General features: G+C 37.5%; 1 protein-coding gene across 2 annotated transcripts in view; it reads left to right on the top strand.

Moving 5' to 3' along the window:
- Positions 1-224: 224 nt before the first annotated feature.
- Positions 225-19,119, top strand: part of LRRC63 (leucine rich repeat containing 63) — a 739,268-nt gene continuing 720,373 nt past the window's right edge. Inside the window, exon 1 of one of the 2 annotated variants that reach the window (XM_044071581.1) lies at positions 225-333. The gene's annotated coding sequence lies outside the window, so the exon portion shown is untranslated. Of the gene's footprint in view, positions 334-6,134; positions 6,379-19,119 lie in introns of those variants that run through there. The other variant, XM_044071580.1, reaches the window with a different exon arrangement.

The following is a 19,119-nucleotide window of genomic DNA, read 5'->3' on the forward strand; positions in this document are numbered from 1 at the left end:
AGCTGCATTGGTCAAGGCAGTAGAAGTTTTGCTATAGATTTCTATTCATGGACCTATTGTCATTATTCAGATGGTTTTATGCAGTTGTATTCTGCTTTTTATTAGAAGAAACAGTCTTCCATCCAGGGCTTCTGTTTGACTCTTTAATCTTGTATGGCTCCAGTCCATAACTTCTTGAAGATAGTTGTTTTTCTTTTTCTTTTTCAGATATAACAAAGGAAGGGGCATCTTCTAATGAGTTAAAACAACCTGTGTCTTCTATGAGAAAGCTTCTTAATGTTATTGCAAGTTAAATGTGATACTTAATACAACACTTTAGGGACTTTACCAAAGGTAAGCATGACATGCTTTTTTCCATTGCTTTCTGTGAGCAGTCATTATCCAATCATTTGACAGAACTGCAAATTTTCAGAGGGTAAGATTTGCCAAGGCAATTCAAATAATAAGCTCTTTATCCAGACGTGGGATGTATTTGATAATTATATATCTGGAAAGGATTCCTTCCCTAGCTGGAGGTTTTATGATATGTTTATGTGCTCTATCTGCAGTATGTGAAGCTGGCCTGAAGGTTTAACACATTTGGAATACAAATCCCAGTCAGATGTCTGATGAAGCATAGTTGAGCTACGTGAAAACGCTCACATTTTCCTTACTATTTGCCAATAAAACACTTGGACTTTTTCTGCAGTCTTGTCGCCTCCTTGTTTTCATTTATTGGGATTAATTTATGGTACTTGGTGTGCAACTTAATTCAAAGCAGTGAATTTGTTTTTCTCCTTTGGAATACGGCCATTGAGGAAGTTAACCAGATTTTCTCCTTCCATTTTCTCAGACACACAGATTATTCTCACATTATTTCTTGGCTCTTAGTTTTCTAAGTCATCTACCTTATCCAGCAGTCTGTTCATTTGTTTGCACAAACATTTAGTGTGGTTTTCTTTCTTACCCTGTCTTCCCTCAATGGCATTTAAATTTGTTTCTGTACTGTCTATATGAACATTTTGATGTTGGATCATACTTTTTAGAAGTTCAAACTGTATTTTTTTCAACTGTGTTGTATATAATTTACCTTTTTATCCATATTGTCTATTTTAAGGACAACTATTATATAGATTCATAGGAGATTACTAGGCTAATGGCTTAACAGCCCTTACAAGCCCAGCCAGTTTTACCCACAATAGTTGACAATATGTTCTGGAAAGCCTTCTTTGCAGAGATTGATGCTTGCCCAGTAATTTTGGAAACTGACATCCTTCAAGTGGTCTGCCAACATATATTCTAACAGGATTTTTAATTATTAATTTTTGGCTAATACAATTTGATCCCAAGACAAAATTCATATTTTCCTTCACTTCTACCACTGACTGGATCCAATGTAAAAGTAAATTCCAATCTAAAACTTTTTAATGGTACAACTCAACTATATTCTGCTGCACTCAAGCCATCATCTTGGTTATGCCTCTCCTCCTTTTTTTTTTGGCTTTGTGTTGTTGAACCTGATTGCTGCACTAAACATATAATAATTGGAGTGAAAACTGCAAGGCATTTCTGGCCTAAAGAGGATTTGCTTCTTCTCTCTATAAACCTTTTTAAAGAAATGAATTAGTTTCACTATATCAATTTGTAATTTAGCAAAGCACATGAAAGGAGGAAAACAGTGCAGTAAATTCTGTGTGTGTTGGGAATGAATAGCAGATAGCCATGTATGCAATTTAGCAAGAAGGCTGTATTTGTGTACATAGTAAACAGAACAACTACAAAAAAGTAATAGTTTGGAGGTTCACTGCACCCAGCTGCTGAATTAGACAGACTCATTTCTATATAGGTTTACAGACCAGGTAACTCCTTAGTAAGCATATAAATAAAGAATTACATATATGTGCATCTTACATAAGAAAAGTCTTCACACTAGAGGGGTGGTGCTAGTTTTATTCTACCTGGCTAGTTACTTGTGTCCTTAATATCTGTGCACCATTCTTCCAGCTAAGTGAGAATGAAGTGTATGCAGACTGTGACATCAGCAAGGCCTCAGCTTCTGTGCTACTATAATGGCATACCAGACAGACACAGAGTGTTAAGCAGAGTAAACTAGAATTTATAAATGACATAGAAAATATCAGATAGGATTATTGTTGTTTATTTGTTTAAGATGTCAGAATGGGGACACTATGTACACAGCTGAGACTTAAATGTACAGTATTTTCCCTTCTCAGACAATGTGTGATGGAATAATCTCAGTGAATAGCAATGGGATGTGGAATAATTGGCTGACCTAGCTGAATGTTGTGCACTTTATCCCTGTAGGTTTGCTGTTTTAGATTGTCAGAAACATGTAGTTTTCATTACAATGAGATCAGAATCATAACACCTTTATATGCCTTTAATGTACTCACTTACTTTATTTAGTGCAAATAAAACACTGTATGCACTGCTTACTACAGTACAGAAATCCCTACCTGCTATTTAAATTTGTCAAGTTTTAAACTAGGCAGTCTTTCTCACATATACTCATGAAATAGACAGTGGCATACAAGACGTGTGAAGTATCTTTACACAGTGTTGAACTCTGTGGTATAGTGTTCTGGGTTGGGAATACATTGCATGCACTTTGTTAGTCTGGTAATTTTCATGTAGATCATATTTTGATTTAGCTTTTAATATACTTTCCTCTAAAAAAAATATATCATTGCTATGCAGCAGTATTCTTTTGAAATTCAGTTTTACACCAAGAGGATATTAGAGCCAAGAAGAAATGAGGATGTCCAGGAAAGAGACAGAGGGAGTGCACGTGCAAAGTCCTGCTAAGATGTGAATATCAAAGGCAGCAGGAGAATGGTATTGAATTGAGATAAGCACCATGACCCCATATAGAAAATTGGGAAAAGGGGGTTGATGATGATAATGATGATTCAGAAAGAACTAGCACAGCATTGTTGTAAAAGATTTGTATTGTGCCTTTCTCACTCCTTTGTCCAGTCAGGATCATAATACTTCAGTTTTACAGTTTTATTCATGGGTTCAATAGTATGCTTCTCACATTTATTTTTATTTTTATGTTCTTTTGATAAATGCAAAATGTCAGCTTTACAAATATTATTTTCAGTGCAGCTCTATATATAAAATGTCCAGTGGTGACGCACCACAATTAAATATATACACATAAGAGCATATAATCAAGTTATACAATGTGTACAAAGTGCCAAACATTTTGCAGTACAGACATTCTTACATGGTAGTTTATATAGGATTAATGCACATTTAAGATCACATGCATTCAGAAGATCATACGTGCTAAACATACAGAAAATGACAGTTTAGTATAATTTTGGTGTGACAGGTAAGACACGTAGAAGACATAGAAGGGAATGAGAGGGGGAAGAGAAGAAGCAGGTAGGGAGAATCAATTCCCAAATATTTATACATTCCCTCCTGCTCACATTCGTCTAGATCACATTCTTATCCCAGACTGATACTTTCTTGGTGCTGCAGCTTTCCTGCTTTAAAGGTTGCTTTTGCACTTTTATCAAAACAAATGACATTCTTATATCATCTGACAAAGTTTTGACCACTTCCAGTTGTGCTTTCAGCTCCTCATCTGAGGAATTATACAATTTTAAATCATCTATTTAAGTCTTATTTGTGCCTCTTCTGAGGGGTCCACCATGTGACTTCAAATTATGTCATTCTATTCTCACACACCTCAGTTTTTATTTAAAACTGATACTTGCTCACTGGGACTTAACAGACTCCTTTAAAGTATGCATAACTTTCTATATGTGCCTCACCTCTGTCATCTTTCTTTAATACTGTAAGTAATGAACTATTCTTAGTCTTACGTTACATGACTGCTGGTGCAATTTTACTGCCCAAATACATTTGGAAAACAGGCTATTTGAAGAGAAGGCAGTTTTTTTCTGCATCTTTTCCTGATATAATCCCTGCCTCCATAAGTTATTTGCAGGCGTCTGAAAGTGAACACGAACTACCATTTGGTAGCCCAACACTCTTCTGAATTGTTTATTTGGGTTAATTTATTTTATTTTGTTAAAACAGACAAATATTTCATTGAGCTAATATTTTGGTTGAAGGAAGTAAAGCTCCATAGTACAAAACTAATGTCAATGCAGAACAGCTAGTCAGACTAAAGACATGTCTCTCTCTGAAAGGTTGGAGAAACTTGGGGACTCAGGAAAAGCACACTGACTTAAGAAAACATATGCAAACTGTATCCAGACAGCAATGAGAGAATAAGACGGAGTTCCCGACCTCCCCCCCCCCCCCCCACATTCTTTGAGTGGTCCTGGGAAAATCTGCTGAACTGTGATATTCAGAGTGCTACAGTATGGTATGAATGGAGAAATCACAAGAAGACAATTGCTAACAGTGGTTTATGAATAAGCACAATTTGGAAGCTAGAGACAGCATTCCTATTCCTCTGGAAAACGAGTTTAGTAATGCATGGAAATAATTTCTCAGGTAAAAAAGTATTTCCTCAGTGCCCAGTTCATAGCTGAAAGTAGGGACTGTCTCCCTTCAAGCTCTTCAATTTTAATTAAACAAAACATGCAAAGACACTCGTGATAATATAGACACATTTAAGTAATAGCCATCTCTAGGTTGTTTGCATACATTTCAGATTTATGTTTTCCTGTCTAAAACAGTTTACATCACTGCTGCAATCCGACACAGACCTCAGTATTCTTTTTCAGCACCAAGGACAACGGTTAAGAAAGGCTCAGTAACAGTAATTCATTTGGCATTTACACGAATGGGATGCAGAAAGGGCGGGGTGGCCAATTATTTATATTTACTGTCACGAAAAAATATTTAAACTGCATATGGTCCCCCATATTTCCATGTCTGCCTTTCCAATGACATGTTCGACACAGGCGTTTCACAAGATTAATAAATCATTTAAGTTTAAAGATTGGTCAGTTATTATGTCAATAGTTGCACGCCACAGGGTAGAAACTATAAGTATTAATTGAACTAGGTTCTAGCATACAAGCTCATAGAATGCATCCGTGATCCGAGACACTGCAATAAAAATTCCAAATGTATGAAAAATATTTGAGGTATGTTAATTGTAAAGATCTTTCAAGTTTCTTTTTACATCCCCGATAGCGATCATTTTTCAGCATCGTCCGCAGTTTCTTAGTTTATCATCACACTGAAAGATGTAGCTCTTAACCCTCCATCTCCAAAATGTGTCTCATACCGTACAAATAAATAAAATGTGAAATAGTTACCTACAACTTCAGCTAGGAAGCTCGCAGGGTGGTTAAAATGTATAACTTTATACTTAAAAAGTTGTTTTAATGAATCCATAAGGTTTAGTATTATATACTATGCATATTAGTTAAAATGAGTGTGTGTGACAGACCTTGTCAATGTGAAACGTGGACTTAAAACTTAAAATGAGGAACTTTCCTCATAATGAAGTACACTCGAGAGGTATGCTGAAAGAAGTAAATTGTACTATTCTCATATGACCCTGATTTTTGTGAGACGTTCCCAATTTTGTTAGTTCACAGTTTTTGCTCTCTCTCTCTCCCTTTCCATATAAATTGTCTGATTTTTTCCGAACAGTAAAATAAAGACTGCAACGTTGTATACTCCTTTCCTAAAATACACCAGTATGTGCAGTATTAGTATTACCTTCAAGTACTCTTCTCAGGAGAGTAATACACCAGTGGATTTACACAGCTTCTACTCACGCCAGACCCACTCTACAATACAGCAGAACAACGGTTTCTTCAAAGCACCCGTTCGCCCTGACAAGCAAGAAAAATACGCAGTAGCCGGATTATCCACTCATGAGAATGAGATCGCTATCACACTGCAGTCTGCTTGCTGTACGTGCTTCCCTTCAGAGGTGCAGAACTCAGTGTGTTTGCCTTTACTGAGCCTTTCAGGCTTCGCTACATCCTTATTACAAAACAAGACTCGCACGCGCCGCGGTTCCTGCATCAAGCTCCTCATATCCCATGCTTCCAAAGTCGTTCACGGTATGCCTGTGCGTACACCCTGAATACATTATGAGTGCATTGAACGAGGCGCAGTAGCATTGGCTAAACTGTCGTAAAGCTCAGCCTTAGTTTGGGCATGCCCCTTTAAGAGTTGCTAGGCCTGTTTCCAAGGACGCTGATGATCAGCCAGACGTTTTTGTAGACGGCAGTAACTTCCTGTGGAAGTATATGTTTTCTGCCTGTAAGGAGAATCTCTGGTAAATGGTACTGGGAGTACATAGGGGATAGTGTAGTTATGACTCAGGTTATAGTTCCTCCAGAATGTATCCTTGATCTCACTCAATGTAATGTAGCAGTGTAACTGGTGAAAAATGACGAACTTCGAAATTATTTGATCAGTGTCTATGTGGTAAGTAAATCTTAGCAGTACTATGTACTTGTTTTAAAAACATTCCTCTCGACCTATTAGCGCAAGAAATCTGGACAAAGCCAAAATAAAGGGGGGTAGCGAGCAAGGACCCAAAAAATATGACACCTTTGAAATATTGCCCTTATAAACTTGAGCAGTTGGCAGAATAACAGGTTTTGCATTAGCATACGTTTTCAGAAAGATATGAAGTTTGAAACTCAAATATGTGTCATGTCGTTATTTCAGTCCTCGGTGAGTTGCCAGAATATCACAATTTTAAGGAGCAGACCAAATATTTGAGGCGTAAATCTGGACAGTTGAAACGTATATTTAAAAATCCTACTTTTCAGCTGTCTCTGATTTTGCTCTGCCTTTTGTATTTTTTTTTCTGGTAAATCTCAGAGGATTACAGACAGTCAGTAATGCCAAGTTAGCCTCTCAACTGTCCAAAATTCTGCAGAACATCTCTGATTTTGCCCCATGTTTTGCCTTATTTTTCCTGGTTAATCATAAGATATTAGATGTTAATACTTTTTATCCTTTGGAAAATTCATGTTGATGCAAAACTTGGTATTGTATTAACTTTTTAAGCGAGTTATACTAATATTAAAAAAATGTCCTGATTTTGGTCTTTAGTTTCTCCATTATTTTTGTGCAAACTTGCTATTGCTCAGAAAATGCATGTTGATACAAAACGTGTTTTTTATTCATTTATTAAGTGAATTATAGTAATAGTTAAAAAAATGTCCCTTATTTGGGCATTTGCTTGGCCTCCTCCATTATTTTTTATTGTGTCCTTGATACTTTAGCAAAGAAGTTGAGAGCTGTGAATAGTTTTGCTTACTGTACTATTCCTGTTGTGCAAGCTGGTATCATAAATTCCAAGTGATAGGAGCAATATTTTTATGTCCTTTGTAGTTTATCCCAAGCCATACCCTCTCAAATGTCCCCGATTTTGCAGTACATCCCTAATTTTGGCTCATATCTTTGCTCTGTCTCTTTTGCAACTTTTTTTAGTATCCAGTAAGGATTACAGTCAATAAATGATGCCAGACAGAGTTTCATATTTCTTATCATTCAGAAAATCAATGTTGAAGCAAAGCCCATTGTTCTGCTAACTTTTTAAGTAAATTATGGCAATATTTAAAAATTATTCTTGATTTTGCACCTCGTCCTCCTATTTTTTTTTTACTTTGTCCAGAGTTATTGAATAAAGAATTTGAAAGGTATATCCAGATCAGACAAAAGTGGTGGAGGTTATTGATACAAGTACTGGGGATACTGGTTTGTGCTAATCAGCATTTTGTCAATTGATGATATATGTTGATTAAAATGTAGTTACCTGTTAGGTATGGTTTGTGGCATGTTCAGGTCGGATCATGTGCTTACGGTCTGCACTATTGTTTAAAAGGTACTACACTTGATGCTAGCCAAAAGACTGCAAAAGTAGTAAGGATTATACTTTTGAAATGCATTTAGTAAGTATTTCAGGATCCTTTTGTATTTTTGTGGCTGGATTTTAAACTTTCTAATGCAAATTAAGATATTTTCTATCATTTGTAATATAAATGTAAAAAGCATGGATGAATAATGACAGAAACAGTTTTCAATATCAGAACTGCACATTGGTTGAGTTTAGTATGTTGTATCACTTTTTGGATTATACATATGTCTAGGTACTGCCCATGGCTGCCTAGGTGGCCTTGAGGACCTTCAGCATTAGTGCTGAATATGCCATCCTGGAAGATACCACTGTTTCCCCTGCCTTTGTAAGCTGTGAACACCAATAGTTAAATTACAGTTGATAATAAATTAATGTGGGTGCCTCTTGCAAGATCAGTTGATGTGTTTGTATGTGTGTGTGTGTGTGTGTGTGTGTGTGTGTGTGTGTGTGTGTGTGTGTGTGAGTATAATATAAATCAGCACTGTCATTTGTATAATGTGAATTATTATTTTTCGGTCAATGTCACATCCATTGTGCTGGTATTTCATTCACATAGAAATAATGCAACATTATATCACTATGCAATACTGAACATAAAAGACACTAAAGACAGTTCTCGGAATGCTGGAATATTAGATCTGTCATCAAGCAAGGATTTAGTTATACCAGCTGTGGCAGCAATAAGGAATCACAGCACAGGCATGATGAGGTAGACATTGATGATTAGCATGGAATGAATGTGATCAATTATCATGCTCAACATACACCAATCAAGCGTTGACTAAATAATGAAGGGTATAATAGGCTAATAAATGCATTGCATGAGTCATTTAGCACCTTGTAAATGATCCACTCCCTGCTAGCTAAAGAAAATCTCCAAAGTAAGAAGTGAGAAGAGGTAGTAGTGTCCTCCAAGTCACTGGCATGCCCTGTGTGCAGCAGTTAGAGCCATTACTAGGCAGTTTGGACTTCAGAGAGAACCTCCACCCTGCTGAATGCTTTGTGCCTGTTACCCTTTCTTGGTGGCTATTAGCCCAGCTTCTAGGGTGACCATTGTAATTGCTCTGGTCAAGATACTGAAGTGTCAAACCATTTTTTAAACATCTTACAAAAATATTTCAAGTTTACATTCTTAAAAACTAGGTGCGTCACAAACATAAAAACATGAGGCAGATATACAAAAGGTAAAGAAGTTACAAAGACATAAAAGCAGATCATTTAATTTACTAAATTATTGTCGCCTCACAGTAAGACGCTGTCCGGTTCGATTCTCAGCTAGAGCGTCTTCTGCGTGGAGACATGCGTGAATGGGCGTACCTTCGTTGAAGGTTGTGCATCAGGGCTGGTAACTCGGCACGTAAAAATCAACTACCAATCATTAGCGGACCGGAGTTCTGCTGTGGCAACCCTTAACTGGGAAAAGCCGAAAGACACAACAATTATTGTTATTATTATTATTATTATTATTATTATTACTATTATTATTATTATATTTGTTTGTTCATTTGCTAACCAGGAGAGAACATTGATACACATAGGCCTTTTTCAGATTCAGGCTCAAATGGAGGCACTGCCTGGTTAAGTGACTTGCTGAGAGACTCACTGTTAAATAGAGGTTGAGAGAATCAAATCATGGACCACAAGATGCAGCTTGTTATCACCTCACAGCTTTAACCATCTGCTGTAAAACACAACATGATAAAATACATGCTATAAATAGGAAAATGGAATTAGTATGAAAGCAAGATGCATAACATATTGTAAAACTCATCATATATTCCAGATTATGTTTATTATGTCACTACATAATTGGTTAACCACACCCTACAGTCTGCATGCCATTAGGAAAGGGGAAAACTTAAGCAGAAAACTTTGAACCACTACTGATAGCTATCCGAATGTTGGGCCTTCCCTGGTTATTGGAACAAATGGGATGAGTTACCATGGAGGGGTATGATGACAGACAGTTGGGGCAAAAAGTGTAAAAAGAATAATAATAATAATAGGCTAACTCAAACAGGTAGATCTTAAGAACAATTGAATCCACTCAACATGGAGGACTGTCAGTAAATATACATTTCACTGAATTAATTAAATTCAGTACTGTACTAATTCCAGATTATTTATTTTATTTACTTACCCTTTGTTGACTAGGTTAGTCCCACTAGGCCTACTGTCCATTTTTGGGAGAGACCCGAAGTGGTATTTATTCTGCCTAGGGGAAATTTGGTCAGGGCAGGTCAGAACTTCCCCTACTCTTTCCTATGGGCAGGCCATAATTTGGCAGCAGGATGGTGCACTATAGAGAAGGAAGAGGGGGAGCATGAAAAGTGCTTTGGTTTGTGACAGTAAGTGCAACCATTACACAGAGAATGGAAGAAAGTGAATCGCTCAGTACTGTAATGGTTCAGGAATTACCTGCTACTGTGCCATTAGATGAAGTAATGAACAATCAGACCTCCATGACTGTATATAGGAAGACAGAGTGGAAAACTCTGTACTGTGCTGTGATGATTAGTGGAACATTTTTTTTTAATTTCTCCAAATCTTTTCGGTTTCTAATACTATGACAGGAATGGGCCCCATTCCTAAGTCAAAGTGCGATTAAAGTTCATGAGATTAGTATTTTTCAATCTTTGATGTCAACCAAAAGTGCTCTTCACAGCACTCGCAATGTGCCTAGTAATGAGCACTTCTGCAATTGGTATGAGGTTACATGGATTGGTAACATATCTAAATACGATTGTAAATTCTTTTTTATAAAACCCGCTGTTCCAACTACTATTGAAACTGTCTGGGTATCTTTCTTCCACATTGCTCTCATTTCTGCCTGTAGAGCCTGATATTTTATGACTTTGTGTCCCTCTGTATGCAAGACACTGTAGTAACTAGGTGTAGCAATTTCAATGATCAATGCTACTTTTGTCTTCTTTTCTTGGACCACTATTTTTGGTTTTCTACCATCTGTCTTTTGAACAGTTGGCAATGGGTGATACCATGTGATATAAACTTCATCATTTTCTATGATGCTTTGTGGCTTATATTTCCAGTGTTTTTCAGCCACTTCAATACCATCAGGACTGGCCTTTGGTGGACTGTTGCCCTAGGCAAAAGGTCTCCACAGCGCCCCCGCTAGCACTGCCTGGTGTCCCCATCCTGGTCTACCTACACCATCCAGATTACTGGAAAAGTGCCCCTACTGGCAATTTTCTAGCTGTACAATTGTGAATAATTGATTTAGTTTTTCTGGTATATCTTTAAAATCTGGCAAGTGTTTATTTACTGCATTGCTCTCTTGCTTAGGTTTCTTAGCTATAAATCTTAGTTCATTCTGACGTATGCTACTTTAACCCCCCACCAAACCTTTCTGAATGCATTATTATATAATAACTGCCTGTTGTTGTCTTTATGCTTACCCTAGAATTTCTGCTTTTCCCTTTTCCTAGTTGAACTCTACATTTCCCTACAAAACGGTGTCTACAGGACTGCAATCAGTTTCTCTCAACATTTAAACAGAGTAGGTTACACACAAAAAAGCATTTGTTAAGCTTTCACTTACAGTGCTTTGTAATTAAGCAGGTCACCATATTGGTCAGCCATAGGGCTCTTTGTTTCTACTTGAGTGGTTGCCTCCTTCCCCTGTAACTGCAGTAAATTGACTCTTACATTAGAGCTGTAATACTTACCTTATAGCTTTAGGACACTTTAGGAAACCTTGTAAACTGCAATAGCCCCGCTACGTTCGCCCTTGCTACGCTCGGGCTCTCTTCGCTCCTCTCCCTGCCCCCAATTCCCTCCCGCACCCAGTACCTCTAAATTTATAGCACTATAGCCACTCCCCCACTTTCTAGATCATATCTGCTTTCATCTGGGATAATTCCACCCACCCCTATTCTACTACCTACATTTAATAGCACCTATTAGCTTTCATCTGGCATTCTCCCATCCCCCCTTCCAGTACCTTTACCTCACCACTCTATCTTCTGGTGTTGCATTATCAGGTAAAACAGTTCCTTCACTCACTAGCTGAATCACATATAATGATATACTCCTCTTTACTACCCCTCTTGTTCACACCATACCTCCTTACCTTGTATGAAAACCAGTTTCTTACGGGATTTCAGGTCCCAAAAGGCCATACTATCACCCCAGCTGTAAATCCTTCCACCTTCAACCATACTTACAGTACCAGATCCTATCCAACATCTTGTTCAGTCTATCAACATCTCAACCCCAGGCACATTAGCTCTAGATCCAAACACTACCACAAACTAATAAACAAATTCCTGAAGTTCATCACCAAGTATAGACTCAACCTAATACTTGGTGGTGATATTCACCCCAACCCTGGCCCACTCACTTCAGATACACATACCCCCTCTACTTGTAATCTAAGCTACAAACCTACAATTAATAGGGCAACTAACTCTCTCCTAGTCTGTCATCTCAATATTAGAAGCATTAATAACAAGGTACATGAATTGCATGCTCTTCTGGATGTCCACTCCCCTGAGATTCTCTGTTTATCTGAAACCTGGTTAAAACCTAACACTAAAGACAATGAAGTGTTACCACTTGGGTACAACATACACAGGCTGGATCGTGCTTCGAGGAAGGGGGGTGGGGTAGCTGTACTCTATAAATCTGAGTTGAATGTCACCATAGATGTAATACAACCTCCTCAGATTAATAACTCTGAGATTCTTGCCACCAAATTGCAACTTAATAAAAATAAATGCATTAATATCATCTGTATGTACATTTCCCCCAGGTAACAATTTATCTACATTTGAAGATATCCTGCACTGGTTATCATGTCACTACCCCCAAGAAACCCTACTACTTGGAGACTTTAACATAGACTGGGGCACCTGTTCCTTAGAATCCCCAACCACCCATATTAACCTGCATGCATTTACACAAATCATATCCACCCCTACCAGGATAGGTAAACCCAACCAAAAAGAAAGTATACTTGACTGGGTACTCATAAACAGTCACCCCAACTGTACACCTCTGGTACCCTCCTTAATGGCCTAAGCGATCACCTTCTCACATATGTAATTAAGCACAAAACCATTAATTCCCAACAACCCTTACTCAGAAAGGTTAGAAACAATAAAAACTTTGACCCTGCCAAATTCCAACAAGAACTAAACTCATGTAATTGGTCTATTCTAAAACACCTCCCTTAGAGGAAGCAGTAGCATACTTTAACAACAAATTCCTTGAGATCCTTGATTTGCATGCACCTGTTCGTTCAAAGAGAACCAAGGCAAAAACTGCACCATGGCTTTCTATAGAGTCTAAACTCAAAATTACCCTTAGAAACAAAGCATGGGCTTTATGGCGTTCTTCTAAAGACCCTCAAGATCACATTAAATACAGGCAATCCAGGAACGAAACCAAAAATCAATTTTACAAGACAAAAAACAATACTACTGTAATTTACAGACAGTAAATCAAAATAACCCTCAGAAGTTTTAGGCAGGTTTAAATAATCTACTACATCCTGGACAAACTTCAACCCCAATCCCTGCTGCTACTATTGATAAAACCCCTGAAGATGTTTCTGATAGTTTTAACCAATTCTTTACTGAGACAATTCAAGCCCTAGCTAGCCAACTACCTCCTAGCTCCCCTGGTCCTGAAAGTAGCACCCCTAGAAACCTACTTGCGTTCAGCTACCAACCAGTCGCCACTTCACTTATCCGTACCTTGATCAAAAATTAAAACCCACTACACTTTCTGCTGATGAACTCCTGCCGGTACCTACAAAAATCAGCTGATGCTATTGCTTACCCCGTCTCAATACTAATCAATCGAACCATAGTAGAAGCTAAAATTCCCACCATCTGGAAAATATCCTATGTAATCCCACTTCACAAAGGAGGCAGCTCTACTGAATTCTCCAATTATAGGCCAATAGCTATACTCTCTCCACTTGCAAAGATTATGGAAAAATGTATTCATAAACAACTCATGCACCACCTAATCCAAAATCGCCTTATGGCAGACACTCAGCATGGCTTCCGTCCTCATCACAGCACTACTTCAGCCCTCCTAGCCTTTACTAACACCATAAACCATAATTGCAACAATAATTATATATCCTCAGCCCTCTTTTTGGATCTTTCCAAGGCATTCGATATGGTTGATCACCAACTTTTAATCCACACCCTGCAAACATTCTGTCTAGATACTGGAGCCCTCCAATGGTTTCAATCCTACCTGAATGGTCGACAGCAGGCTGTCCTCTGGCAGAACAAACTCTCTAACCTTCTACCTAACACCCTCGAGTACCACAAGGCTCTATACTAGGGCCCTTGCTGTTCTCCATCTTCATTAACGACCTTTATACTGTCATCCCAAAAGTCAGCTGTATCCAATATGCTGATGACTCTACTCTGATTTGCTCAGCCACATCTCCAGTAGAGTTATGGTCAGCTACCCAGACCACCTTTAATACAATAGAAAACTGGCTTTCTGAACATCGTCTGATCCTAAATCCCAAAAAAACTAAAATGCTGCTATTTTCACCAACACGTAGGTCTACCGCTTTCACCTTTACCATAAAATCAAATGATGGCACAATAATCTCCCCTGACCCATCTACAAAACTATTAGGTGTCATCATAGACAATAATCTCAAATTTGACCTACATGTTAACCAAACTATCAAAACCATCAATAAAAAACTAGGGTCACTTTACAGAATAAAAGCCTTCCTAACCCCTCCAGCTAAAATTGCCATAGCTCGCTCTCACCTTCTTTCAACCCTTCTGTATGCATCCCCTCTACTCTCGAATTTGAACAAGACTGTCCTTAACAAACTCTCAATTTGCTACAACCACATTGCCAGGTTTGCCACTGGGATGCCTTTTAGGACACATCATTGCATCACTCTAAATCAGCTTGGTTGGCTTGAACTACCTAGCCTAATCCAGTATAACCAACTGATTATGACCTATAAAATCCTCTATAATCCGGACAATACTCCTGCACTTAAAAATATTATCACCCCCTATAACAATCCTAGACCGCTTCGATCCTCTAACAAACTACTAATTCAGACTAGCAAAATTAATAACACAGCCAGTGATTCTCTCTTTGCAAACTCTGTAAAAAGATCCTGGAACTCTCTTCCAGCTCATATTACCTTACTTTCCACCTTGGGTCAATTTAAAACTAGACTCAAACAACATTTGTCACTTAACTGGCTATGTCAATGCATCAAGCCTGGCTAACTCGAATGTGTAAAAATCTGTTAACCAGTTTACTGTGTAATTTAATTTAATCCTGACTTGTGCTCAGGACTAACTGTAACCTGTGGAACTTGTTTAACTTGTTTATTTATGTAATCTCTGTAAATAGTCTGTTTGTAATATGTAATGCTGGTATTATGTAATGCTGAATCTGCTTACCCTTGGAGCTTTTCTCCTCGGGCCTTCGCTGAAAATGGACATGCATCCATTCGGACTATCCCGGTCAACAAATGTAAAATCAAAAATAAAAAAATAAAAATAGAGTGGCGCCCTAGGCGGCCACCTAGTTGGCCTATACGTAAGGCCAGCTATGAATACCATAATGTTTGCACAATCCCCATTTCAAACAGTTTGCCACATTATTATGCCTTTCAGTATATAGTCCTTCTGCCATTAGTATGTCACACTCAGCAACATGGTGTGCAATTATTTCCAATTCGGTTTTACAAAACCCTCATTTTTCTGTTTCTCCCACATGTTCAATGGACTTTGTAAACCAGTGTGTACATTATCTTGGGCTGCCAATATTAATTTTTCATCTCTTGGTTTGAATTCGGCTGTCTTTAACCATTTCTGTGTTTGTTCCTGATCAACACGAGGTTATACCAGAAGTTTTCTATACTTGCAACTATATTTATGCTTTTTCCACATTTCTTGCCTTCTCTTCTGGTCCTTCACCTTATATTCTTTCTTTTGTTTTTTGGCACATTCAGTTGCTGCCTGATTTTTATCTACTTTTGGTTTGATTTCCATTCCTGTATGACACCGATATGCTTCTGCTAAATTAAGCAGAGAAGTCATCTTAGATTTATTCTCCTCATGTTTCAAGACTTTCACTACATTTGAGTCTTGTGAGGTCAGCAGATATGTGTGGAGTCCCACGATCTATGCATGTAATCAATTTCAAGGAGGCCCATCCCTCTTTTGGAACGCAGAATATATAATCATGGTATACACTAATTTTTATTAATCATTTGGTGAGCATGAAGCATCCTTCTTGTTTTCCTGTCTAATTTATCTAACACATTTTGGGGCCAGTCAGTCACTCCAAAACTGTTAGTTAAGACAGGAAGAACAAATTGGTTTATATCCTGGAGTTTGTTCCTATATGTCAAAGTTGTTTTCAGAATTAATGTAAGTCTTCTAAAGTATTCCTTACTAAGTTTTATTTGCATTAGTTCATGTTTTATTGTTGATCCTTCATCAGTTTCTAAATATTTATACATGCCCTCTTGCTCAAGTTCTTTTATATCACATTCTTGTCCCAAACTGATGTTTTCCTGGTGCTGCAGTTTTACTGCTTTAAAGGTTGCTTTTGAACACTTATCACAACCAAATAACGTTCTTATATCATCTGAAAAATTTTGACAGCCTGCAGCTGTGCTTTCAGTTCCTCATCTGATGAGCTATACAGTTTTAAATTATCAACAAAGAGAAGATGAGAAGTCTTTACACTTTGTTGTTTTTAGAAGCCAAATTGTAGCCATGGCCTAAGTTGTTAAGTAAACAGCTTAATGGGTTAATGGCAAGGCAGAATAGCAACGGTGACAGAGAGTCACCCTGGCATATCCCCCTTTGAAATTTTTTCCTGGGATAATAATCTGTCCTTTATCATGGCTTAATTGCAAAGTGGTCTGCCACTGTTTCATGCTCACTGTAATGTAGTCGATCAGTGTAGAATGTATCTTATACATTTTTAAGCACTCTTTTATCCATGAGTGTGGGATACTATCAAATGCTTTTTTATAGTCAAGCCATGCTATACATAAATTCTTCCCCTTTTTGCAGTTCTCTGGTATGACTTTATTTAACAACAAATGATCCTTTGTTCAGTATGACTTTCTTTTATTGCCCTTTTGTTCTTCTGCCATAATTGAGTTTTCTTCCGGCATCAATTTCCGTGTATAGTTTATACATTGTCGGAAGGCAAATTATTGGTCTATAATTTTTAGGGTAGCTTGCAGGTTCACTCATAAAGAAGGAGCATTGTTTTGTCTGTTGTTAGCCAAGTTGGTGTCTGTGTGGGGTGCGCATATAAATAGTTCTTACTCATGGCTGAATCCTCGTGCAAAGATGTTAATACTTTTAACCAAAAGTTAGGTACTGCATCTGGGCCTGGGGTTTTCCAGTTAGAGGCTTTTCTTAACTTTGTCTCAATCTCTCTGGGTGTTACTTTATCCCATTTCATATCCTGCACCTTTAAACTTCTTATTCTTTCTTTTACTTCTTCTATCCATTTAGCATCTTTGTTATGTTCCACAGGATTGTCATAGATACTTCTCCAAAACTATCTACTTCCTCTTTTTTTTGGCAGTCTTTCAATTACTTTTACCTTATTTCCCAATTCTCTATAAAACTTTTTGGGTCATCAATAAATTGCTTATTTTGTACTTTTCCTTTATATTTATCTGTGCATCTTCTAAGTTTTTCCGTTTGTGCTGAAATTTTTAGTTTATTATTTGCGATAGTGCATGATAGGTCTTGGTCTGTTCTAATGCTGTGCATTGCTTTAATCACATCTATCTTTCTCAGTATTTTTGTTGATCTGTTCCCTCTTCTATAGTCTTCTAAGAGTGACACTTCTTGTCTTAATTGCTTTATAGTTTTCTCTATTCAATACTTCCATGATGGTATTCGATTTCTCCCCTTCCTTTCCCTCACTACCCTGTGTTCTTGTGGTAGATCTTTATCAGTTATTATTTTAGCAGCACAGTAGTATATCCTGTTTACTTCTATTATATCACATGGATCTTAAAGGTTAGATTGTGAGAATTATGATAGCATATGTATTTATTTATTTAGAGTAACGAATTAACAAATCCTTTTTTTAAGAATTTAAGAAGTATTTGATGTATACATGCAAATGTTTATGTTGGGGGATTGTAAGTGTGATTTGAAGAGAAGAAGAAAAAGAGTAAAGAAGGTGAGAGTGCATAAAGAATGCATTTCATAACGTAGGCTATAAGTGGAACAGGAGTATAAGTTTGCTTTGTGAAAATAATTGTTCGAACTGAGGATTTTTCAGAAGAGTTGAACAAGATAGTAAAATCAGGAAATATATAATATGGGTTTTCTGTCTATTTGGCCATGTGGACTATGTTTGAACAGAAAGGATGGATCTCTATCAAATTATCGAAAGAACACAACACCAAAATTTAGAATAACGAGATGAAAACAACAAAAATGTAAAAGGATGAATGTTCACAACCTCAAACTCCATAATTTAAAAAACAGCTGTTTACATTCAATGCAAGCTTTTTTTACTTTTTTGAAAAGGCAAGCTGCCCTGCACCCCCTGTGTGGGGGCTAAGCCCCCACTCTCCCTGCAACTTATATACCAATTCTGAGATCACACTATAGTTGGGAAAAGGGAGAATTTCCCCATCCTCACAGTACAGCGATCTCCATTCCAGTCCGTCCTGGTTTTAAAAACAGAAAGTGCTATATAATATTTGCAGCTGGTTGTTCAAAGTTATGCAGTTTTAGTTTCCGAAGGTTTATCCTTTTACATTTTCATTGTTTTTATCTTGTACTTCTAAATTTCAATGTTGTGTTCTTTCGATAACCTGATAGGGATCTGAAAGGATATATTGTTGAAGAAAGTGAAGATTTTAAGAGGTTAACTGGGAAATATTCTTGGTTATAAGTGTTGCTGTTGATTGATTATAAGTAAAATACAAGAGTCTTTACAAAGTGATTGAAAATGTATGGCATACATTTAAAAGAAGTTTATTACGAGGAGTGTCAAAAGTTATAAAGTGTTGGGAATATGTGTCCCAGGCTGGTATGACCCTGGCACTGAGTAGCATTTTACCTTCTCCATGGATGATGCCACAATATAAACAGAAGATGACTGACTTTAATAAGTTAGTTTCTGGTGTTGTTCTAAAGGGGTGCAATATTTGTCAGCATGGAAGAAGATGATCAACAAACCAGGCGGCTTTGCCAGGGATGGTCTGCACCTCTCCCCTCTAGGTTTTAGAATATTAGCTAAAACATTGTCCTCTCTGTCATGCTGCCAGCCCAGCTATC

The sequence above is a fragment of the Protopterus annectens genome, chromosome 5.part0 (assembly GCF_019279795.1).
Source record: "Protopterus annectens isolate FY-2018-M chromosome 5.part0, PAN1.0, whole genome shotgun sequence".
Taxonomy (NCBI): Eukaryota; Metazoa; Chordata; order Ceratodontiformes; family Protopteridae; genus Protopterus; species Protopterus annectens.